The 27,426-nt window shown below is 34.0% G+C and overlaps 1 pseudogene; it reads right to left on the bottom strand.

The window, feature by feature from the left end:
• Nucleotides 1-3,619: 3,619 nt before the first annotated feature.
• Nucleotides 3,620-27,426, bottom strand: LOC149250656 (uncharacterized; annotated as a pseudogene).

Here is a 27,426-nt window from a genome sequence, read left to right as displayed (position 1 = left end):
TCATTGTTATAGGTTGGGCATCTATGAAAACCATCATAGAGTGTTTGGATACGATAAACCATCAAATGTTTGTGTCATGTGGGAACTACATAAACGAAATGAGTTATTGGCTCATAGGGTCCCTGTTGTGTAGCCATTCATCTACAAAAGCTACTTCCACGATGGGATATAAGTGAAAACTGATAGTTGCAAAGGTAGGAATAATGGCGTAAGAGGCAACAATGTTCCCATAAATACGAGAACCAAAAACAGGCTCATGAACACCATCAATATCTATTAGAGGTGCTACGATGAAATCAATAATGAATACAAAAGTTGCGGTCAATAGGATATGGGTCATCAAGATGTTGAGCCATCCAATGTAAAGATGGTTTTCAATGCTAGTGATCTAGTCAAATAAAAGACCTTATAAATTTGTTCTTTGGGGTACCCCCAGGATTCAATAAGGAATCCAAAATGAGAGGATTTGTTTCTAAGGTGATTAGTTCCATATCAACAACCATTGTGTTTATCTCGAACATTTTAATAAAGCTATAGTGATATCCTTTCGCATCCTTAAATTGTAGCACCCCAAGACATCTATTTTCCATCATGTATGAGAATTCAAGTAAAGGCATATATATCATAAATCAAGGCATATAGTATACTATCCTAACAATATCTACTAAAACAAAAATTATCAGAACAGGCCAAAAATGACCCAACATGTATCAAATTATCATCATGAAAGAGAAAAGTAATAGAAAAATATATTTCCAATGCAAGAAAGTGCTTGTAAGACTTCAAACAAAACTAAGGCAGGGATGTTAACATACCAAGATTCTAAGAATTCCCAAACCATTTGCTCATTAGATTGGCTAGCCTTACATTGATGAAAACAACCCCTGATTCTCTTGCTATTTCCTTTTCAAGTAATCATGTTTTCCTAGTTCCAAAAGGGCCATACACCAAAACACCTTTTGGAGGACTGAGGAACTTGCACTGCCCAAACAAATTAGGCCTCTGTAATGGAAGAATAACCAACTCATAAAGTTCCTATTTAACCTATTCTAACCCTCCAATTGAGTCAAAGGTTACATCAATATCATCTATATTTATAACATCACAAGCTATCACAACATGTAAGAGAAAGGAATCACAATCCAAAAAACACGGTTGTAACAATCAAACTAGAATAAAAAGAAGGATATGGTGATTAGAAAAATACCATATGTGTACTAACATTTGGATGTGTAGAAAATAAAATATTGATAAGTCTACATGGAGTTAAAAAAGATTCACAATTAATGTGGGGAAGAAATTATAAATAAATTTATATATTTATTTAATTTTGTCATAATTATTAAAGCGTAAAGAAGGTATAAATATATTTATAGGTGTTGTTGTTGTTATTTTTTTTTTCAATATTAAATTAGGTGTTAATATAATATTCACTAGTACAAAATGGATAATTAGTTACTAAGAAAATGACTAAAATTTGCATATAAACGACCTCTTTTCAATCGGTGACTAGTAGTGGCTAATTTACAGTATCTTATAACGTGACCAACTTTTAGTCATATTTAGCTTAGTCATTAATTCGGTGTATTAATTTTATTGTTTAGTAGTATATTTATTCATAAATTTGGTCATTAATTTAGTCATTGATTTAGTCATTAATTGTCACAATGAATGACCAAATACACAACAAATATACTACTACATGATCACCCAAGAAAATCAATTAATGACTAAGGAAATATGACCAAAATGTTAGTTGTGTTATAAGATACTATAAATTAGCTATTAATAGTAATATATATACAAATTTTAGTCATTGTTTGAAACCAATTAATGACCAAAGAAATATGACTAAATTTCAATCGTGTTATAAGATATTGTAAATTAGTCACTAATAGTCATATATATGCAAAATTTAATCTTCATTTGTAATCACAAATTTATCATTCACAATAGTCACCTATCTTGTCTTGGTAGCTTCATATTCATTATATACATGACAAATTTAGTAGTTTATATTCATTCCATTTACTTTCATTAATAATCATTATAAACGACTAATTTAGTCGTATTTTCATTTTATTTGTATTTATCATTAATCAATATGAAGTACTAATTTAGTAGTTTTAGATTGATTTTATGTGTTCATTATTAATCAACATAAATTAATTAGTATGATTTTGCGACTAAATTAAAAAAATGTCATACAATGTGCATGTTCATCTAATATGAAAACACAAAGTTACATATGTTAATTACAACACTAAATGATATCTGCAAGTACAACTATAAATAATTTCAACGACAAAGTATATTATATGAAATGTCAAGTATTATAATATGAGTTTACATCTTAATATTGGTTGGACAAACATTTACACATAAAATATTGTTTCATCACTTCAAAACATTATCATTATGTTGCCAAGGCATTGCAGGTGAATTCACCAACTCTAAAGACTTGACCATCAGTCTGTATGTGTGTGTCTCATGCGGGATATTGGTTGTAAGAGTATCACTAGACTGGTTCTCTTCTCTCTCTCTCTTTCTATATTTGTCGCTCCAGTGCTATTGTTCTCCTCTTTCTTCAATTCCTGCTTATCATCAATATTGAGTTCCTCTTCTGAAAATGAAAGAAGATATAATGGAGAGTATAAGATACAATGTGATGAACGATTAAATATAAACCAAAGTAGACCGTATAGGATTTATACAAATATACCTCAACATCAACAATGTCCACCATTTTTCCCCAGAAATGCAAGAAATTCAAACATGTTTCTTCAGTTGGGTAATAGTGACCACTATGTGACCAGATGACCTGTATAAACAAAGAAAATAAAATGTCACCATAGAAAAGAACACCTTAGGAAATTAGTATTAAAACTTCAAGAAAATCCTAGGAACAATCATGTCAACTAGGTTACATGCTAAAAAACTCAAGTTGTAGATAACTTGTGAAAAAATATGGAAACAAAAATACAACTTATAATAAATAATGTATGACAACTAGCTAGAAAATTGCATCATAGAAGAAAAAATCTCTTATGGTTACCCATACATGTGGGTGGGTAACATGCCCCAATATGTCATGATCCTTAGGGTCTAGAGGAAGTAAATCTCCTACTAACATAATGATAAAGCTTGGAAATATTACATGGTGCACAGGGCCTTTTAGTCCCCTTGAGAAACACAATACACTCTCACAAAACTTACCAATACTACCACAGTAGATAGGGGCTTGTAGCTTGGCCAAGGAACAATAACATGGAACACAATCTCAATAAACACATGTCAAGATCAATTCCTATCACATTGTTAAAAATCTTACATAATTTATGAGTTGGTAGATAGAACTACCCAATAATTTCATCATTAATCAATAATTACATGAAACAGATTTGTCATCTAACCTTACACAATAACAATAAACATTCATCACAATAACATATTTATTGGCTTGAAATGTATATCATTTTAACAATTTGATCCAATCATGCTGCAATAAATAAAATCATAGAACACAATTATCATTCAATGAAAGTACCACATGGGAATAAGTAGTTGAGAAAGAACAATTCAAAAAATGCCTAGAAAAAATAAAAATTCTAGAATAACCTTAGATTATAATGCAACCAACTACATGATCCCAAATATTTTCACTATAGCTTGGATTGGGAAAGTGAATATATAATTCTCCATCACCTCTTGTCATTGCTCCATATTTTTCTTGACTATCTATTCTAATTGATGGTGCTTTTACACCCAGGATCTGTCAAGGATATTTTCATAGGAATCTCACATTTTATCCAGTAAATAAACTACTAAACTCTATATTAAAACAAGTTGAAGAAAACGACTCAAAATCCTCTCAGGCACGTTGTGGTCATGTGGTTAAATCAAATAACTTTCAGTGCACAAAACTAGGTTCAAAACTACTTGAAGACATGTTACTGAATTAATGTCGCGAATGGAGTTATCTACCCCATCCAAATGTGGGTGGAAGTCCTAGAAACATTGATGGCCCATGGTTGTTGCCTAACTCAATAGAAGAGGAAAGATGCAAGTATTGGATGAATTTAATGGAAGAGATGCCCCTTGGTCATGGCCTCTAATAAAAGGTAGATCCCAACTCATTAACAGAGGGTCATTTTCCAACTACAAAAAGGAATATCACAAGATCTTGAACTTGATGGAAAAATACCTTCACTATTGTAGCTGTTAAGTCATGCATGGAATGTGTTGCCTCGTATGATTCAAAGACATATGCTTCTTCAACCTTTTCCATGGAACTTACATACACCTATGCAAAATTACATTAAATCAACTTTGAATATCAGATGGAAATAAAGCTAAAATATCAACTATGGTAGATTTTAAGCTTCTGTGGAAGTTTTTTGTAGTGTCATGATCCGGATTATCCACAGTTTCTTGTTCATTCTGCCGACGTTTCAAACCCCAAAGGGGGTCCATCATCAGGACTAAATCAGAATATGAATGAAAGTTTATTGAGAGAAGAGAGCCTTCTGACCTGTGTATAAATAAACCAAGAACCCTATTTTTATAAAGAAACCGACATATGATTTCTTATTTTTATTAATTATTATTTTATTTTATTTCTTGTAATAGTTTTATAATTTTTTTAATTATTTAATTATTATTAATTTAGGTTTAATTATTACCATTGTTTTAACCCTGAACCTAAAATATTTTAACATTGCAATCAACTATGGTGTTAATATTAGTCCCAACAAAAGATTATTCTTGGCTAAAATTGAAAGTGTTATGCACCCTTTTAGGTTGTATAGAACCATGCAATGATTGCACAGTAGTCCCATCTCCTTTTCTTGTAGACAAAAAAGAAAACCAGTTGGATCATTTGAAGGGTGAGAATTGATGCTAATAGATGTCCAGAGAAATTTTGGGCATGCCAACACACCAGAATAACTTTTCCTTCATCCAATAAGCCCAAGGCTACAACATATTGGTCTCCTCTAAGAAATATGCAAAATAGGTTGTTCTCCTTAATCAAAATAGCAAAAACTGTAACATGAAAAATTGTCTAAAATGTGAAATGGTTGACATATTGCAGTACACTAGGAACTGGAATAAGGAATGTAGACCAATTGTAAAAGCTTAACTAGAAATGCATTATAACACCAGGAAAAGCTAGGTGCATTCTACAACACAGTGTGTATGAGATTATAACATCCATGGGTAACACATGTAAATTAAAACAAAAAATAAAATTGAAATTCATAATGTCAAAAAGAAAATCTACATAAAATACCAAAAATATTTTTATGCATGTCTATAAATCAATGTTTTCAAACTCATAATCAATAAAGTGTCAACTTGGACTCCAACTCATACTCAAACTTGGAATCAGTTGTGGGTCAACTTGGACTCCCACTCAAACTCAGATTGACTCAAGCTGATTTGATTTAATTGACTTGGTTTACTAAAAAAGACTTAAAATACTTAGGCACCGATTAAAAATCATTTTAAAAGATTCCAAGCCATTAGAGAAAAAATATATAAAGTTTTCTCATGCACATAACATGTAAAGTTTGAATATCTCAAAAAATTTCAAAATGGCACTGATCAAAATACATGTCAACAAAAAATACATCATTATTGATGAATGGGGCTCTAAACTCCCTCTATATTCTAAAATCTGAAAAACATACTACATACATCTCTATTTTCCTAGTCTTGTCTTCCTTAAATTTCACAAGTTGATTTTGTAGTTCCAATATAATTTGTTCAGTCTCCTCTAATGGGGCTATGCCTGGGGAAACTTGGCCTCCTATACTAGCCAAGAATTCTTGCAACTAGTCTCCCCCACCCCACCCCCCCAATGCATTTATTGCAATAAAATACTCATCGACAAGATCAACATGGATCCATGCAGGGTCTTTGACTCTTGGGGGCATGGTAAAATTCCAATATGAAAATTCAAATATGCAACATTGAAAACCCTATATTAACTTCTAATTATGCAAATTTCGTACTGAAAACTTTAAAGTTCAAATTGGTAATGGGTTGAAAGTATGAAACTTAGGGTATACCTGACTGGGACAAATCACTGCTCTTCAACGTTGCTCCAAAACTCCACATGATCAATAAGAGAGGTCTAATGCAAATGGAGGGGTGGGGCAAGTCTCTTTACTTGGTTGACTAGGGTCAGTTTTCTGCTAGAATGGCTAAGCCATGCTTTGACTGGTTCGACACAAACTGGGCCTCCAAACTAAATATATGGCTAAGTTGATATGGACAACAATCAACTCATCCAAGTTAACCAAGTCTGAGTTGACTTGGACTGCTTTTAAAAAATGATATATAGAGAGATAGATTCTAGCACACATCCATCTTAACTCTAGGTCTTTGAAGCACAAAGAGATTTTCATTTTAAATCAATTTTGGCCCCACCTAGTCCCTAACATTCCATAGGTAAGATGGATCTATGCAGGTTGATTAGTTGATGCAAGTAGGAAACATATATTAGACATTGATTCATAGGAAATTAGTGCAACTTGAATAATAACAACTAACAAAGGTATGAACATTTCATATAGTGACTACAAGGTTTCTCCCTGCAACATAAAAAAAACAGAGATGGGAAGGGAACATACAACAGGTAGACATGAAGAGAAAAGTTGGTTTGGTGACTAAGAGAAAACTTTCAACCACATTTACAAAAGAAAAGGTAAGGACTTGAAATCTAGATAAAGCACATTATAGGTCCCTATCACATTCTCATGGCTTACCCATTTGTCCCATCAATGGGGTCTAAAACCTAGTGCCAACCATGGGGCCCTCCTTTAGATTTACCTATATCTATCATTGCAAGCACATCTCTTGTTGTTAATGGAGAAATATCATAGGTACCATCATTAGAAATTTTTTAATTTACAAGTGTTGTAATGCGTTCCACCATATCTTGTGCATCATTCTTCTATAAATCTCCTAAATCCTAATAGAAATACATAGATTTTAAGTATATTATTTGCAACTTAAAAAAATTACAGTTTGTATGCTGACTAAAGAAAAGAACTCAATTCTTCTTCTTTTTAATAGAAATATGAAAACTTTTCCTTGCCATATGCAAACATTTGGAAAAAAACATGGTTGGAATCTGAACGTACCACATCGGAATAAGTAGCTGAAAAAGAACAATTCAAAAAATGCTTAGAAAGAATAAAATTTCTAGAATCACCTTGGATTACAATGCAATCAACTGCATGATCCCAAATATTTTCACTATAGCCTGGATTAGGAAAGTGAAGATATATTTCTCCATCACCCCTTGTCAATGCTCCATATTTTTCCTTCTGACTATCTACTCTAACTGGTGGTGCTTTTACTCCTAGGATCTATTAAGGGTATTTTCATAGGAATCTCACATTTTATACAGTAAATAAATTGCTAAAATCTATATTAAAACAATTGAAGCAAACTACTCAAAATACTCTTAGGTGGGTTGTGGTCAAGTGGTTAAATTAAAGAACTTCCAGTTCACAAAACCAGGTTCAAAACTACCCGAAGACATGTTACTGAATTAATGTGGCCAATGGAGTTATCTACCCCATCCAAAAGTGGGTGGAAGTCCTAGCAACTTTGATGACCCATGGTTGTGGCCTATCTCAACAAAGGAGGAAAGATGCAAGTATTGGATGAATTTAATGGAAGAGATACCTCTTCGTCATGGCCTCTAAGAAAAGGTAGATCCCAACTCATTAACAAAGTTCCATTTGCCAACTGCAAAAAGGAATATCACAAGATCTTGAACTTGATGGAAAAATACCTTCTCTATTGTAGTTGTCAAGTCATTCATTGAATGTGTTTCCTTGTATGATTCAAAGAAAGATGCTTCTTCAGACTTTTCTATGGCACTTACATACACCTATGAAAAAGTACATTAAATCAAATTTGAATATCAGATGGAAATAAAACTAAAATATCAACTATGGTGTTAATATCAGTCCCAACAAAAGATTATTCTTGGCTAAAAATGAATGTGTTACACACCCTTTTAGGCTGTATAGAACCATACAATGATTGCACAGTAGTGCCAACGCCTTTTCTTGCAGAAAAAAGAAAACCAATTAGATCATTTTAAGGGTGAGCACTGATGCTAACAGGTGTCCAGGGAAATTTTTGGCATGCCAACACACCCAAAATAACTTTTCCTTCATCCAATAAGCCCAAAGCTACAACATATTGGTCTTCTCTAAGAAATCTACAAAATAGGCTGGTCTTATTAATCAAAATTGCAAAAGACTGTAACATGAAAAAGTGTTGGAAATGTGGAATGGATCACATATCGCAGTACACTGAAAACTGGAATGAGAAATGTACACCAATTGTAGAAGCTTCACTAGAAATGAATTATAACATTGAGAGAAGTTAGGCGCATTATACAACCTAGTGGGTATGAGCTTATAACATCCATGGGTAACGCATGTAAATTAAAACAGAAAATAAAATTCAATTCATAAAGTAAAAAGGAAAATTTAAATAAAATACCAAAAATATATTTATGTGTGTGTATAGATCAATGTTTTCAAACTCAGAGTCGGTCAAGTTTCATTTTGGAATCCAACTCAGAGTCAGACGTGGAATCAGTCACGGGTCAACTTGGACTCCCACTTAGACTCAGATTGACTCAAGATGATATAAATTCAATGACTTGGTCTACTAAAAAATACTTAAAATACATAGGTATTGATTAAAAATCATTTTAAAGATTCCAAGCCATTAGAGAAAAAATATATAAAGTTTTCTCATGCACATAACATATAGAGTTTCAATATCTCACAAAATTTCAAAATGGCACTGAGCACAATACATGTCAACAAAATACATAATTATTGATGAATGGGGCTCTAAATTCCCTATAGACTCTAAAATATGAAAATCATACTACATCCATCTCTTTTTTCCTAGCCTCATCTTCATTAAATTTCACAAGTTGATTTAGTATCTCCAATCTAATTTGTCCAAACTCCTCTAATGGGGCGATGCCTAGGGAAACTTAGCCTCTTATACTAGCCAAGAATTCTTGTGACTAATCTCCCCCACCTACCAATGCATTTATTGCAATAAAATACTCATCAGAAAGTTCAACATGGATCCCTGCAAGGTCTTTGGCTATTGGGGGCATGGTAAAATTCCAATCTACAAATTCAAATATGCAACATTGAAAATGCTATCATAATTACTAATTATGCAAATTTCGTGCTGAAAAATTTAAAGTTCAAATTGGTAATGAGTTGAAAGTATGAAAATTAGGGTATACCTGGCTGGGACAAATCACTGCTCTTCAACGTTGCTCCAAAACTCCACATGCTCATTAAGGGAGGTATGAGGGTTGGGGCAAGTCTCTTTACTTGGTTGACTAGGGTCAGTTTGTTTCCAGACTGGCTAAGCCATGCTTTGACTAGTTCGGCACCAACTGGGCCTCCAAACTAAATATATGGCCAAGTTGATATGGTCGGCAGTCAACTCATCCAAGTTAACCAAGTCCGAGTTGTTTTGGACTACTTTTAAAAACTGATATATAGAGAGATAGATTCTAGCACAGATCCATCCTAACTCTAGATCTTTGAAGCACAAAGATATTTTCATTTTAAATCCTTTTTGGTCCCACCTAGTCCTTAAAAATCCATAGTTACGATGGATCTATGCAGGTTGATTAGTTGATGCAAGTAGGAAACATATAGTAGACATTGATTCATAGGAAATTAGTGCAACTTAAATAATAACAACTAACAAAGGTATGAACATTTCATATAGTTACTACAAGGTTTCTCCTTGCAACATAAAAAAATAGAGACATGAAGGGAACAAACAGTAGGCAGACAGGAAGAGAAAAATTGGTTTGGTGACCAAGAGAAAAGATGCAACCACATTTACAAAAGAAAAGGTAAGGACTTACAATTTGGATAAAGAACATTGTAGGTGCCTGTCACATTCTCTTGCCCCTTTGTCCCTTCAATGGGTTCTAAAACCCAGTGCCAACCATGGGGCCCTCCTTTAGATTTACCTCTATCTATTGTTGCAAGCACATCTCCTGTTGTTAATGGAGAAATATCATAGGTACCATAATTAGAAATGTTTTAATTTACAAGTGTTGTAATGCGTTCCACCATATCTTGTGCATCATTCCTCTGTAAATCTCCTGAATCCTAATAACAATACACATATTTTAAGTATATTATTTGCAACCTAAAAAAACTACACTTTGTGTGTTGACTAAACAAAAGAACACAATTGTTCTTATTTTTAATAGAAATATGAAAACTTTTCCTTGCCTAGTCAAACATTTGGAAAAAAACATCGTTGCAATATCAAAGAATGCACTAATGTATTAAAACAACAATACCTCTTCTGCAACCAAGGAACAAAATCTCGAGGGTAGTTCCCTTGCAAGTACAAAGCTAACTAAAGCCTGAGAATATGAGATCATTTAATAATAAAAGATCTATTAAATTCAACTCTCATATATGATAGAAAAACTACAAAACACCTATATTAACAACTGATGTGCAAAAGATGAGAATATAAAAAATAAAAATGTTTCATCAAAATTCAACATCCTATAAGAACGGTTGAAGTTCACAATCTCATTGGGCAGTCAGCTACAATGGAAAGAAACATGTACATAAAAATCCTTTTCATACAACTCAAAGAAATAAATTATTGATCATTATAGTCAAACCTATACATCTTCTTCATTTGTATTCTTCTTTAGAAATTTGCAAAGCATTTCAATAAGAACTTGTTATCTAGCATATTGAGAAAGTCAGATAGGAACTACCTTCTAACTATGGTAGAATGATGTCACAACAAACTTGAGACTTTTCAGGATAGATGGTTTGTGTTTTAGCAAAGCCATCAAACACAATTATTGTTGAGTGTTATTTCCTTTCTTCGTTTTGAGAGAAATGAGAGGATATGCTTTGATTCCTTGAAACAAATGTGTCTTGTATGGAGATGTTTATAAGGACATGGATGACAGATTCAAAAGAGTTCAATAGATCATCAGATATTATAGCCCACTAATCAAATCAAGAAGAGAGTTGTCAAGAGATAGGACAAACTCAACTTGCATTTGCGTACTTTCGCATATGCATAAGCATGACATATTATGATGAGTACTATTTGCTTCATTTTGGAGCTAAGTGACTAATTATCTACAACGATCCTGAGGTGGCTAAGAGGAATAGAGCATATATTGTTAAATATTGTCCCAAGTGACACCTTCACATTTTGGAATCAGGTTGTTATATTAATTGTTAGAACTAGCTCACTTGAAGATGTGTAAGTAGTGGTTACATGTTAAGGATTGGGCCAAAATCATGGTAGTGAAATTCTAGGGTTATAGAACCCATCAATTTGAAATCGATTTAAATTTGAGTTTTTAAGAAGTTGATAAGCTATTTAGTAGATATAAAAAAGTAGACCACTTATTGGTTAATTCAATCCTACCACCTAGAATGTGGAAATAAATGCACAATCTAGATTCATAGAAGGTACAAATTAAAAGAGATTTTCAAATTCCCAAGAATCAAGGAAATTGTGTATGTATACACACCTATTAGCCATAGTTGCATCTATATGTCATATGACTTCAGAACGTCAAATGAAGATTATCATTAGAGTTTAGTGGCTTCAATGGCAAGGTTCATGGCAGTTCCTAGAAAAATGGGGGAAAATATAGTTTTTTGTTCAATCAAAGACCACAAATCAATTTTATATGATATGACAGGAAAGAAGGTAGAACATAGTCAGTTTTGAAGATAGTTTTCTTTCACATAAAAATATAGTTGCTTAATTTTTTCGTTTTTGAACTTTATTTCTAGTTTCATGCCATGGGGCCCACCCACAATTCTAAGCAAATGTAAAAAAATGAAATTTAAAGAAAAAAAGTAAGGTGAAAAACAAGAATTTTCAAAAAGGTAAATTCTAGTGAATATAAATCCTTGGAGTCATAGTTGTGTGCCATTGTTTTCCCTTGGAAAAGTAGGCCCACAACTTTTCAAGGAGATAATTCCCACCTACAGCTAGGAGTATTGAGCATGTTCGAAAATGATCTAGCATATCTTGTTAAAGCTAGATTTGATTGTTCAAAGCCTACAATTAATACATATGACATCATGTACAACTAGGGTTTCTCTTTCAAGTTCTGTTTTCTTAGGGACAACCATGACTTCCCTGAGGAGGGGTGGCTCCCTCTCCTCCTCTGATCCAGCCTTTGATGCAGCCACAGAAGATTTCAAATATCTCGTGGCAGCTTCTTTCTCAAAAGAAAAAGAGCCATAACATCAACTAAAGGATGGTTTGTTAACAAATGGAGTAATTTCTTAAAGTCATTCCATCAATCCAAGGATAAAAGAACTTCATTGTTACCTCTAAACTCCGTGCTTCAAAAAATAAGTTCAATTATCAACTAAAAACCCAAAGTTACTTGACGATATTACCCATTATCACCTTGGTGATCATCCTTCTCAATTAAGGCCAGCTCTCCTCCAACAGAAGGGAGAATCCTTGAGAAGCCTACAAAATTGTCCTTTAAATGCCAAAATAATAGATTTGCACAATGATATTGTTTTTGTATTTTAAGATTTAAAATGGAAAGCTAAGCAAGACCTAGAGCCTAGTCCCTGAGTTATAGACTCTAGGCAACAAACAAAACATGAAAAATGATGAATAAGATGTGAATCATGAGAAAAAAACCAAACAACAAGTGTTATCAGTCAAGAATAGATCAAATAAAGATGTGACATTATTATCTCCTAATAGATGGAACAATTGAAGACAATGTGATCCTCCAACTTGGTCTCTTGTAAGTGACATAGCTGGAAATTCCTTTTGAGGTGTGTGGTGTGGTGAGCTATCTCAAAACAAAGCTATTGGGAGCCCACTCTAAATGAACCAATGGGAATCATAAGGCTTTGCATCCAATGTCTATTAGTATAGATAGGCCTAACAATAAGGGTCACTTAGCTACATAAAGAACTCAAAATAATAAAATGACATATTCAAACTAACGCCCTCGAGTAGGGAAATCCAAGTGATTTGGATGTAGCTTGTAGATATCCTCTCTAATATCCTAGGTTGAGTCTAATTTAGATAGTAGGATATCACCTAGAGTGTCTAAATGTTACCTAAAAAGGGCAAGTCGATTGATAGAAATGGCCACTAACTGAAGAAATTAAGAAGAGCCCACAACAATTACACCAAGGGGGGGGGGGGAGGAGTCTATTGAAGCAATACCATGAACTCTACCTAGATGATAGACCGAGGAATTTCATGTTTTTAGGAGATGAAGCATTGTAATATAATGGTTTAGAATCTCTCTATCCTAGCCCAATTAACCTAAAGAAGGCCAGGTCCCCACATCTTGAAGCCATAAAGGGTTATGGATCTGATGATCATGTCCAAAGTGGTACATCTTGAACGAGATGTCCTACAACACTATCCCTTGAGCCATGCACGACATATTACTTATTAATTTGGGGATAGAAAGCATGGCTCAATCTAAACTAGACTCCTAAGACCTGAACCCAAAGTATGGGTTGTAGGAATCTCAATCCCATCCCCTCCAAAGTAAAAATGGTAGTCAAAGAAAGCATGTTGAGACATGCTGATGATCATAACCTTAGTCTTGAATACGAATCTATATTGACTTGATGGTTTGCTTGCAGGCCTCACTTTGGTACTTTCTATTTCTATTTAGAAACTTCAAATAACTAGAAGAATAATTATGTTTCCCTCCTCTTATCGGAATGACACTACTCTTTCAAAGGAAAACTGTCCAACCTACAGTTGGGTTCTGGCTGTCTTCCAATTATCACCTGGATCTGGAGAAAGAGAGAATACAGTGTAATATTTAAATACATCCTATTGGAATTATGATTTATGCCACTAGTTTTATTTTTGAATATGCTTATTGAATAACGTAGCTTATGCAATAAGGCACAGGCCATGCCACAAAAAAAACAGGGGTGGAAAATAGGTTGTGCCACAATCACAACAATGCAAAATCTGGGGAGAATAAAAAGTTCCTGCTTTCTAGATTCTCACTGAAAAATATAATCAAGGTCAACCTCCTCATGTGTTCAAGGAGTTTAGGGTTTTCAAAATAAGCCTAAAGAGAGTTACAATGTGACAATATTGTAAATGCTTTAGCTACTTGGAATAGATTAGAATGTAGGGTTGATGTTTCTGTTGGAGCCTAAATTCATGCAATGTTCAGATTGCAAGTTGGCCTCCAACAATTATCAAAACAATATGTTATGTTCCCATTGTAGTTTTTGATGCCTACTGCATCCATTCTAGGATTGATGGTCAACATGCTTCATACAAAACAAGAACTAAGGAGATTGTACACATTGCAAAAATTTGCCCATATGTCCTTTATAACACTTTTTTCATCATAAGTGACTAAGCACAATTGCACTTCCCAAAACATCTCTAAGGGAATCTTCCAAGCATGGTGGAGGAGGCATTTGAATGTAGTCCACATATAGAAACATGCTTCAATTAACTTTAATCCAGTGACCAATGAGTACCAATTTTATATTGTATTTATTAAAGGATGGGTACTTCCATGAAGTCATTTAAAGGTATCAATCAAGTAAATAGGCATAAATTTTTACAAGCCAATATTCCTAGTAATCTACTCTATCTCCAACAAGAACATAACTTTAACATAAAATCAAAATACATTAAGTTTTGAAACGTAAATGCCAAAAGAAAATTCTTGGAAGTTTATGAACTTACTAGAGAGAAGTTATTCCTCCTTTAAGCACTAATGTATGGATTTTATGAAAATTGGCCCGTCCAAAGGCACGAACAGAGCAGTGGAGTAGAAGGAATCGGTGATATAGTAGATTTGTGTCATGGAAATCAATGCGCACACCTCTAATTATTCATCTATGACACTGATATCTGGAGCTCCGTAAGAATTTATGTCTGTAAATCTCCACGAGTAATTGACTGTAACCGTGTACTCTGTCACGGGAATAGTAAAAATTAATAATAGTCAAAATTAATTATGTTTTAGCTGAGTCTATCAAATGAAATAAGAGAGAAATGAGTAGAGCATAATGTAGGGTTATCGTGTCGACAAATTCTCTCTGCTCATCTTTCATTTCAATTTTTATTCACCAAAATAGGTGTCGAAAAAATCGATGTTTTGTAGAAAGGAACAAATAGGGCTTTTCATTTCCTTTCAAGAATCTCAATCTTTATCACTAATATCCAAATCTGGCCCTCTACCACGAGCACAAGAATATTCATCTCACTCAGGAGCATCAGGCTCGCATCAGGCTCTTTAGCTCAAGCATCCGACTCTTTATCCCGACCACTAAACTTAGGCTCTTCTTTTCGATGTAGAACATAATGATATCCCTTTGAACACCCAGCCTTTCATCCTGATCTCGATTTGCATCCATCGATGCTACCGCTGTCTCTGTTGCTCTAGCTTCCCCTACCTCTGGCCCTACTACTGTTGCTTCTTGCTCTACTGAGGGTTCCACTGATGATTCTACTGGTGATGGTGTTGATGGAGGTGCAAGGGTAGGTGCAAAGTATACTGATGCTTAATATACATCAATGGATACTTGTGGTGTTGCCCTCCTCTTTTCAAGTTCAATATCGATTTTTTAGTAATTCCTTAAATATAATAAGGACTTTTTATATAAAAAAATTAGTAGAAGAAGTCGTTAAGCTGATCTCTGTGGTTTCTTCCTTGAATTCAATATCTGCGGTTTTCTATCGGAAAGGGTCTCAAATTGAGCTATTGATGAATATTTTGCAAGGGTCTCTGCTTCTTCATCGTGTCCTGAAGATGAACCACACTTGTTGGTTCGAAACGCATTGACCAAATCTTCAATGTGATTTCTTCCGAAAAAACATTTTATACATTGAGATCCTCCTCCATTTGTCGATCCTTCTCTTTCTCTGCTAGTAGGGGTGAGCCATTGAAGATATCCATCAATGTATCTAAGTTCAACCCTGAATTCCTAACAGCTGGTGAATCACTGTCGCATTTCCTGTGAAAATGTAGAACAAATCTGCAACTAAGGCATCAGAGTTCAATCAATTCGAAGAACGAGAATTGATCTAGGGATTCTAAAGATCAATCCAGTGACATGTACCTATCTCCATATATGCAAGAGAATGAATTAATTTGTTGTAATAGAAAATATTGCAGATTTAAGATCATAGCTACTGTGTGGAATAGGATAGAAATTGTTATGAAACCAGCTCACAAAAAGATAGAAAGATAGATCAATGCCTTAGAAATAAGCCTCTTCGAGGGGAAAACCTCCTTTACATTACACAAATCAACAATTATTAGATTATACAAATGACAAGACCTCCTTTCTATATATAGGAGTCTAAGGGGTCATAATATAATTAGAGCCGATGTAACAATAATAATGTAAGGGCACAATAATAACAATAGTAGGCTTCTATGGGGCACAATAATAACAATATGGGGACTACATGGGTACAACAATATAATAAGGGGGTTGTACTAATAACAATAGGTGTTACACTAGTAGTATAGGGGCCTAACATGCCCCTCTCCTTCAAAAAGTGTTGTCCTCAACGCTTGAGTAGTTCTTGATGTTTCTGTACAAAATTCTTGTCCTCCCATGTGGAATCTTCAGTGGGTAAGTGCTTCCACTTGATGAGATACTCTGAAATTGATTGATTTCGTAGCTGTCGGGTTATTGTTTCTGTGGCTGCTCTAGGTTCCAATATGATTTGTCCTTCCTCTTCAAGTTCTGGCAATATTGTTTGAATTGGTATCTTCTACAACTTTTGAATGAGTGGCCACACTTCTTCGTCCTTCTTCCATTCATCCCTTGCTTCATTTACCCAATCTGGTTGGATAATAGAAATAGCACAAAACAATTCTTCCACATCCTCATCCTTTCTTGAGAGTGCATCTGCAACAAAATTTTGCTTCCCTTTTCTGTAGATGATGTCAAAGTCATACCCCAACATATTTGTGACCCATTTTTTTTGTTCTTTTAAAGATAATACTTGTTCTAAAAAGTATTTAAGACTATCATGATTCATTTTTATCTTGAAGTGTCTTCCCATTGGGTAAGGTCGCCATTTCTTAAGTGCATGTAGTATTGCCAACATTTCCTTCTCATAAATAGCTTGCTTGAGATGTAGCCGTAAAAATACCCAATCACCTACATCAAAACTTTTTTCATTGAGATGTTGATCTACCTGTTGTTTCATTCGATTCTGCATGAAAGTGGCGTTATCCTTTAAAAGTTGGAGAACTTGTTGTTGATGCTTGATGTGATCTTTCACTGCTTGAACCTTTTTCTTCTTGATATGTCCTTCTATCTTGAGAGTTTGAGGAGTGGTAATTTCTTCCAATGCTTTACAAGATATGGTCGGATTCATTTCTTGATGCTTGATGTGATTTTTCACTTCTTGAACATTTTTCTTTTTGATATGTCCTTCTATCTTGGTAGTTTGAGGAGTGGTAATTCTAGCCAATGCATTACAAGATATGGTTGGATTCATTTCTTCTTTCTCGATGTGATCTTTCACTTCTTGAACCTTTTTCTTCTTGATGTGTCCTTCTATATTGAGAGTTTGAGGAGTAGTAATTCTTTCCAATGCTTTACAAGATATGGCCGGATTCATTTCTTCTTTCTCTGAGATGGGTTCCTGGTATATATCCTCTTCTTTTGATGTTTCTTGATCCTTTTCTTCCTCCTCTTCATAATCTATGTAAAATAATTTCTTCTCAGCACACTTATGACCTTTAGTGTATTTGCTATCACAATTGTAACAGAGCCCTTTTTCTCTTTTTTTCTTCCAATTGTTATGGTGTAAATGTTGTAGGTTGTGGAAGGCTAGGAGAAAAAAGACTTCCATAATTATAGTCGTGAGTGGTGGGATTCCTTGTTTCCATAATTCCACTTTCAATTTTTCTTGCCAACCTGAATGCCTTCTCCAATGAATTAGTTTCCGAAAGATGAACCTCGTGTTGAATGTTATCCGTTAAAGTCCCTATGAAGACATCAACCATTTTCTTCTCTGGAATATCATTTACCCTTATATTCAATTTTTGGAAGTCCTGAATGTGCTCTACCAATGAACCCTTTTGTTTGAGATTTATCAATTGGCTAAAGAAGGTGTTCCTCTTTGTATCTTCATAATGCGCTATCATTTCCTCCGTGAAAATTGACCATGTGACAAGTGGTTTACGAGAACAAAACCCTTTATAACATAAAAATTGATTCAGTTCTAAATAATTAGATGCAATACGTACCTTTTGTAACAGTGGTACACCATTTAGATCAAAATATTTCTCCATCTGTAGTATCCAATTTATCAGATCTTTGCCATCAAACTTTATCATCTCACTTTTTCTTTATTTTAGGAGCTCGATCTTGAAATGACTGTAACTCTATACTTTCAGATCTTTAAGTTCTGAAACTACGACCTGCGGTAGCCCTCTGCATCCTCTTTCTAATGCCACCTGTTTGATTGAAGTTGGATTCTCCAAGAAATATTTATGCACAATATCCTAAGATAACCTGATTATATACCTTTTCAGAAGAGCTAACTTGTACAAAGTGAGATACAAAAATCTACACGACGTCCTCTTTTCGTATCTTCTTATGAAATGACAATCTGATCTCAGAAAGAAAGTTATGATGATTTTCCCAAGGTCACCTGTTTGGGATGTAATTCGGGAGCCTGTAGAAACCCTAAATGTTCTGGACTGTAACTTTGAAAATATAGCGAAACAATATATGAAATTCGGGCCTGAGCTTCAACATGTTTTCGGCTCAAATGGGTTTTAATTTCAGAGTCTAAAAATTTTTAGAAAAATAATTATAGCGGAAATTCCACGATGGCCTGTTTGAGATGGAATTCAGGAGCTTGCAAAAAAGCCTAACTTCCTCAGAGCATATATTCGAAAATATAGCGAAACAAGCTTCGAAATTCGGACACGAGCTTCTGTATAATTTCAGCTCAAATGGTTTTTTTTTAACTTCTAAAACATCGCAGAAAACAATTTATAGCGAAAATTCCACGATGACTTGTTTGGAGCAGCAAAAACCCTAGAATCCAAAGCTCTGATACCAAATGTTATGAAACTAGCTCACAAAAAGATAGAAAAGATAGATCAACGCCTTAGAAATAAGCCTCTTCGAGGGGGCAACCTCCTTTACATTACACAAATGAACAATTCTTAGATGATACAAATGACAAGACCTCCTTTCTATATATAGGAGTCTGAGGGATCATAATATAATCAGAGCTGACATAAAAATAATAATGTAAGGGCACAATAATAACAATAGTGGGCTTCTATGGGGCACAATAATAACAATATGGAGACTACATGGGTACAACAATATAATAAGGGGGTTGTACTAATAACAATAAGGGGCTACACTAGTAGTATAGGGGCCTAACAGAAATACAAATGTACACAGTGACTGCCTTACTGATTAATTTGGAAGGTGTAAGAGGAGCACTGAGTAAAGATCCAAGCTGCCAACTAGAGATCCGAAGGAACGTTGGCAATCTGAACAGTGGCCAAGATATCCTGGCTTGTGGAAAGAATGGATGATGAGTAGGAATCCGCCTCAAATATTTTCCCTTCAACGGTGGTGTTTTTTGATCCCCCACAATCAATTAAGTAATTCTCTATTGGAGTGAAGGAAGATACATGAAAGATTGGAGATCGATCTTGATGTGGAACCATTCCGAACTATTTTTCTGGCCTTTCCATTTTTACAACTCTCCAACATTTATTGGTACACATTATTATTGAAAACCCAATTTAAAAACCCTTGAAAAATGAAAAGACTGACAACGATTTGTGTAATCTAGTATACATTATTATTGAAACCCCAATTTTCAAAACACCTGAAAAGGGAAACGACTATCAACAATTTGTATAATCTTGGCGCTGCGCTATAATTTTTGAAGCATCTGGATTCTCTAATTGCAAATAATTCAACATGGCTTTGTCTAACACTATTTGTGCACACCGTCCTGCTTACACGGGCACTTAAAAAGGCAGATGGCATGATCGATGTTGTGGGGTGTGACATGTAGGGCTTCAGTGGGAGGGCTAGGCTTTGCAGTGGATTGGGATTGATAATCATGCTTGTATATCTCGTCTATATATAAATATGCATGTTTCTGTGGCAAGAATCGACACTATAGGTTTGGCCGAATCGAACCTAAGTGACCACCCGGAATAAGCGTGTTTCTGGAACAAGAATCTGGCCACTACCTAACCTATTGCTTTAGCCAGGAATTAGGGTGGGGATACAACACGATATTTACTCTTTAACTTACCTTATGATTCGAACGACTACCAATAAACAAATATGTATGCGGCAATAGCCCTAATCTGAATAAGGCTTAAGGTAACCAACTTACCGGTTAGCAGCCAACCATTGAGGGTACAATGAGTCCTTATCTTATGCTAACGAAGGAAGGAAGGAAGGAGGGTAGGCACTAGTTGGCCTCGAGTTGAACACCCAGTTGATGTCCAAGTTAATCACTTTATATAATTGCACCCCAGCAGATTAATGAAGCTAGTTTTCGACAAGGTGAATGAGCTTGGATCCTCTTTGAGTGATACAGGGGTGGGATTTTTGATTGGACCATTCTTTCTTGATTCCATGGCTAAACCTGAAGTAACTCCCTTCTATTCGATCTCATCATATTACATACAACCTAGAGGACTTGCCAGACGGGTTCGACCAATCATCCATGGCTCTTCACAGCCTCTCTCTACCAACGATCTTTCAAAGGGAATCTTCTGGTTGTTGAATTTGATGCTTGGGCAGATAGCTTCCACTTGTTCATCATTGATTATGCCTTCCCCTCTGCCCAGAGTCAGAGTCATGGTTATGTCAATCGAGTGCTATTTTGTTTTTTGTGGGTGGGAATTAGCTTAGGGTAAAATACATTTAAGAACACGCTCAATTTGGTGTTACTTTGTTTGTTTGGGTGGGAATTAGCTCATGTAAACTTTTTTTGGGTGGGAATTAGCTCGTAAAATACATTTAAGAACGTTAAATTTATTTGAAGGTTTTCGACATTTGTTTTCTTCCGAACATATTTTTTTTTTTTAAATGGTGTGGAAAATAATAAAATTTCTTCATTGTGAAATGTCACAAAAGTATGCATGTTGATCATTTTGGAGGTCAAAAGATTTTAAGAGCTTAAATATTTTGAGATGTAAGAGTGAGATACTTGACACAATGAGTTTTTACATTTTGGATAAGATCTTTGTTTCATTTTATATATTAGAATTTTATGATGGGCACACTATGATTTTAGTAGTGTTTGGTAGCTTACAACAACAACAACATATTTTTCATTTTTTTCATAGCATAGTTTTTTGCATCTACACATTAAGTAGGGTTTTATTCATATGCTCGTGCACATCATTGTAACCTTGCTCATCATATCATTTTTAGTAGCGCTCGCAAGTTTAGTGATAACCTATCTAGTAGAAATTTCACATACATAGCTCCATCACTAAGTTGAGAAGAAAGTGGAGAAAATATCCATCTAAGCGGGGAGGACCTAATGTGACACATTAGCCCATGATCGCTAAGGACCATCATCACTAGTAGTTCACCTCCCATGAAGGACCCCTTTTTAGATCTTAAATGTTATTTTATTAGTTAGTTTCATATTTTGTTGTTTCTTCTAGCCTTTATTTTGTATGCATGCCAATGTAAGGAATGACCCTTCAATTGATGATCTCTTTGTAAAACTATAACAAAATCCATTGCCAAATGAATAAGGAATAATAATTTTTCTTTGGGATTCATTTATGATTTAATTTCTCTATTCTCTAGGTATATTTTTTCATTTATTTGTGGATGTTTGAGATAAATATCATTAAACCTCATCACAATTATTCTTCTACTTGAAAATTTGCTAGGTTTTGACAACATACAAATAAGATGATGAGTGACATACCTATACCCTTAGTCTAAGGCATGTTACCATAAATCCAACTCTAATACCATTTTGAAAGAAATGAATGTATGTTGTGTGACATATAGGCTCATGTGACTGTATTTTAAAATTCAAGAATGTAGATGAATTAATCATGCACAACAACATTTAAACATGCACCAAAACTCTAGGTTTTTTTGTCCTCTTGCTTTTTGAAAGTTAGTTATCTCCTCTAGTCAAATTCCTTTTCTTATGCATGTTTTGACTCAGACGATTCAAAAGATAATTTTACTCATCACATGTTCTCACTTCTAGGTGATATGACTCTCTCACCCACCTCTTACATGCATTCAATAAAACCACTCCCCTCATGAGTGTACTTAGCCCATGCTTCAATAACTAATTGATATGACTATTCTACCAACCTCAAAAATGCATTCAATGATTGGTTTTAATAACTTGTCAAATGGGGATTATATGGTATTGACAATTAATTTATTCTAATAACATGGGATTTTTGGCACGTGTGATTTACCCTTTGAGCCATTTTTATCCCCCTCTTTTATGAAATGATAGGTCCTCCATGAATATGTTCTTGTCCATTTTATAACTAGTGATGTATTTCATATTATTATTTTCAATATAAATGTTTACATATATTTTTTTGTTTGATATTGTGTCCATGACTTGTGGGACTAGCATGTGATCTAAGAAACCATAACCTAGGGCATCTAAGCCATCAAAATCACTTGACATTCACACTAGGCCTAGACCACACCAACCCTTATCATGTATAATTTTTTGTGGTGTCTCCTCTCGACTAGTGTGCGTTTCACACATTGGTCATCTTAAATAGTGAAACCATCAAAATCCAAGCATTCTAGCGATATTTGGCTACATTGTTACATATTATATATCTTGGCATTTAGACATTCATCATATTTAAAAATATACATTTCTAATCTAGCGATCAAAACCGGGGTGTTACATTTTCCTTCCCCTACATTTTTTCACTATCTTTCATGCTCATCACCATATAGGTTTTACATGTAGATACATAAAAAAATTTACATCTTAGAATTCTATAATTTGACAATCTAGCAACTCCTGTAGAAATTCCAAATGCCCAACTCTCACTCCCCTCAACCTACATTATCCAAGGAAGAGTAGTCCCTTCTCTCCATCACAATCCTTTAGGTTGTCCCACTTACCTTTGAGGGCTTAACCACTGGAACATGAACTATCCAAGCCATGGAATTTATTAATCCTATCTATAAAAAATGGAGTCTTTAATAATTTATAAACAAATGTACATTCATATTTCCTAAAAATATGCAAAAGTATATGGGTAGTGCTCCCACATAGCCTCTTCATGCTCCCATGTGGTATCTTTAGGATTGCAGTAGGTCCACTAGAACTTTACCAAGATAATGGATTTGCACAGGAGCACTTTGAATTTCGAGTCTAAGACCCTTTGTGCTCCACCCAGACCATAGTCTAATCAATCACAAGGTTAGGATTAGGCACATACTTTTTCAATAAAGATATATGAAACACTTTTATGAATATTCATGGATGCAAGTAATGAAAGAAAGTATATAACCAACCTTATCCTATCTATGATTTCAAATGACCCACAATATTGTGCTACCTATTTTGGGTAGCTTCCCAATTTTAGTGAGCTCTTTTTAGCCTTCACTTTGAAAAACACATGCCCAACCAATCTAAATTATCTATGCATTTTTCCTTTGCTTGCACAACTTTATACCTATGTTATATATCCTTTATATTTTTCCTTATCTTTAACATATATTTTTCCATCTCTTTTAGAATATATATTAGCCCAAAAATCACTTTGTTTTATAGGTTATCCCAACTCAAAATATAACTTCACAATTTTCTTTTTATATAAGTTTCCACAATATTGGATTCCTTATCAATCAACTTAATTGAAATAACATGTGTTCCTTTCGTAAGCTTGTCCATCACTACCATGATGGAATAATCTCACCTTGTTATCCTTGATAACTTAGCGATGAAATTTATGGTAACAATGTGTCATTTGCATTTATGAATGGACAATGGACATATAAATCACGTTGGATGTCTATGTTTGTCCTTTACCTTCTAACATTACATGCATTTGGCTATGTAATCAACCACATGTTTTTTCATACTAAGTCAAAAATACTGGATTCTTATACCTACAATAGTTTTCTGGTACCCTAGGTGTCCAACATATGGTGAATCACACATTTCTCTTATCACTAAATTTCTCAATTCTTGAGAATCAGGAACATAAACTTGTGTTCCTTTGCAAGATGATTCCATCCTCTTCTAGCATGCAATATAAATTTTTGGTGTGAATTACCTTGTTGTAAGCCTTCTTTAATTTGTTAAAAGTGTTAGCTTGATCCTAATCTTCCAAAATTATCTATGTTGTATATGCTAATAGCTATAACATATATTACATGCACCCTCTTGTTGAGTGCATTAACCTCTTTATTCTCTTTTCCCTTAATGTTGTTGAAGTCAAAGTTAGATTCACTAGGGCATTCCAACCATCTAATTTGTCTATGTGAGTATTTCAAATCACTATGGCCTATTTTCGACTCAAAATTTCATCCCCTAGGATATTATCTTCACATTTTCAATGCGTGGATAATAGTTGTAAGCTCCAAGTGATTGGTAGCATAATTTATTTCATGTTCTTTTATTTTCTTCAATTCATATGACATTCCTATCTTGCATAAGGGGTCCACCAAGTCCTTTACATGCATTTATGCACACAAAAATATCCTCATTTGGATCTTCATTCTTTAGAATAGGTGCATTGGTTAATAGATATTTTACCTATTGAAAATTATCTTTACAATTTGCACTCCATACAGTCTATACTCATTTTTGTTGCAATGAAATAATTGAATGTACAATATTATAGAAACCCAATAAATATCATGTGGTAACTAGGTAAACCCATAAACTATCTCACCTTTAAAATATTCCTTGGTGATGGCCAATGTTTGATGGATTTAATCTTCCTTGGGTCCATTGTGAACCAAATCATTGATTTTCCTCTGATAGAATGTGCACTTGCTCAACTTGGCATACAATTATTTCCCTTGCAACACCTATAACACCATCCTCAATTAATGTCACTCGTGCTCCTCTTTTGTCTTGGAGTGTATAAGAATATCACCTAAGAAGGCAATAATAAATTAGTCTATATAAACTCTAAACACTCTATTCATCAAACATATAAAACTAGAAATTGCACCACATGTTTCAAAGTAAACGTTGTAAGGTGGTAGCATAGGAAACAATAGCATAGAAGAAAGAAAAAACTTGTATGCAATTTTCTTTCTTTACTGGCATTTCTCTTTTATCATATGTTATGTTTTAGGGATATTTCAACCAGACCAATATTCTAGAATATCTTCAAAATGAAGGTAATGCACAACATCTTAATGCCAAAGGATTTATGAAAAGTCTCTTCATTAATATTCATGAAATATTATAAGTAAATGATTTAAATCAAACATTTCATAGCACAAGTAATCTCATATCACATTTTATTCACAATGCAATGGATAATAGTTTTTTTTAGAAGGGATTCAAGATAATGTATGTGAATTTTGAGTCATTTTTATGTCAAATGTTGTTATGAATAGAAAATTTTATTCATTTTAAGTCATTTTTATGTACTTAATATTGTAGAGGGATTTAGAGACCCTCTTAAAAGGGTCCCTAAATTTTAACGCTGCAGATGGACTCAAAGACCCCTTTGTATCTAAATATAACACTGTAGATGGATTCAAAAAAGGGGGTCTATGAATCCACCTACAATGTTAAAATTCAGAGACAAAAGGGTATTCATAATTTTAACACTGTAGATGGATTTAGATACACCTTTGTCTCTAATTTTTAACAATGCAGATGGATTCAGAGACCCATATAGTGAAATGTAACACTTCAATATCAAAACTGCAATTTTCCATTTCTAAAGTGACATAATTAAAAATTACTAACATAAATGAGTAATTCATATACTTGTTGTACTTGTTATTTGGTCATATTTTTATTCTTGGACTATAGTAATTTAAGTTAATCATTATTAATTTCATCACTTATTATCTAGTCATATATTTTAGTCCTGGACTATATGACTCATTTAATTTAGTCGCTTTTAGTTTGGTCACTTATTATCTAGTTGTATATTTTATCCCTAGACCAAATTAGTCATTTAAGTTAGTCATTTTTAGTTCAATCACTTAAAATTGCTCAAATTTAGTAGTAATTCACTTGAAATAATTGAAGTGACTAATGTTTTTAGTCACCTAGTCACTAATTTCATAATTTTCTACTAGTGATTGAGGAATATCATTTGTTTTACTATTATCCATAATGTATTCTTCTCTTTACAGGTATTTTTCATAATTTATTTGACTCAGTTGTAAGCCTTTGAATTTAATTCATTGTGAATTTGATCAAAGGATATAACCTTGAAGGTTCTAATCAACCCCATAACTCTAATCATCTATTGATACAATAAATAAATGTTCAAGGAAGTATAACATTTCAACCAATTTATAACGACCTTTGAATCCCTTGTCACTTGTAAGTTCAGATTGTTGAAGTGACATAAATAAAATGACTAACATAAATGACTAATTTGTATTATTGTACTACTTTTTAAGTAGTTGTATTTTTGTTTCTAAACTAAATTAGTCATTCACATTAGTCATTTTTAGTTGCATTACTTATTATCTAGTATTATTTTTTAACCCGAGACTAAATTAGTCGTTTATGTTAGTCGTTTTTAGTTGGGTCACTTAAGATTGCTCATTTTTGGTAGTTTTTCACTTGGAAAAGTTGTGGTGACTAACGTTTTTAGTCACCTGGTCACTAATTTCATCATTTTCTACTAGTGTTAAAGCTTAATTGACCCATCAACACCTTGAATCATTGATCTAACTCCAACATAGATTTAGTTGTTGTTTGTTTGATTTCTTTTATCTCTATGATACAATCTGATTTTGATTTCGGCTTCTTGAATTCTGATACCAATGCTTTCTTAATTTCATCCAACAAAGCAGTTAGGTTAGTCACATAGTAATTCATATACCAGGTTACCTCTCTTTCTCGCAGCAACATGATGAGCCACACCTTCTTTACATCATCACTAGTGATCTGTCTTGTTGTCCATACTGCATCAACTGCAAACCAGAACCGATTAGGATCCTCTGATCCCAATCCTTTAAAAATAGGTGGCTTAATATCATTGGCCATTCTCCTTCGCAGGGGGCTAGGTGGAGGGGGATGGGGTGTGGGTGTAGGGGAATTGTCGGGAGGGGGATGGGGTGTAAGGGGAGTGGATGGATGGGGAATCCCAAAGACGCCTTGATTCTTCTCAACTCCTAACTTCGGCAT

The sequence above is a fragment of the Pinus tabuliformis genome, chromosome 7, assembly GCF_031772625.1.
Source record: "Pinus tabuliformis cultivar Carrire ecotype Pingquan chromosome 7, CPIR1, whole genome shotgun sequence".
Taxonomy (NCBI): Eukaryota; Viridiplantae; Streptophyta; class Pinopsida; order Pinales; family Pinaceae; genus Pinus; species Pinus tabuliformis.
This window is presented reverse-complemented; position numbering and strand designations above follow the sequence as displayed.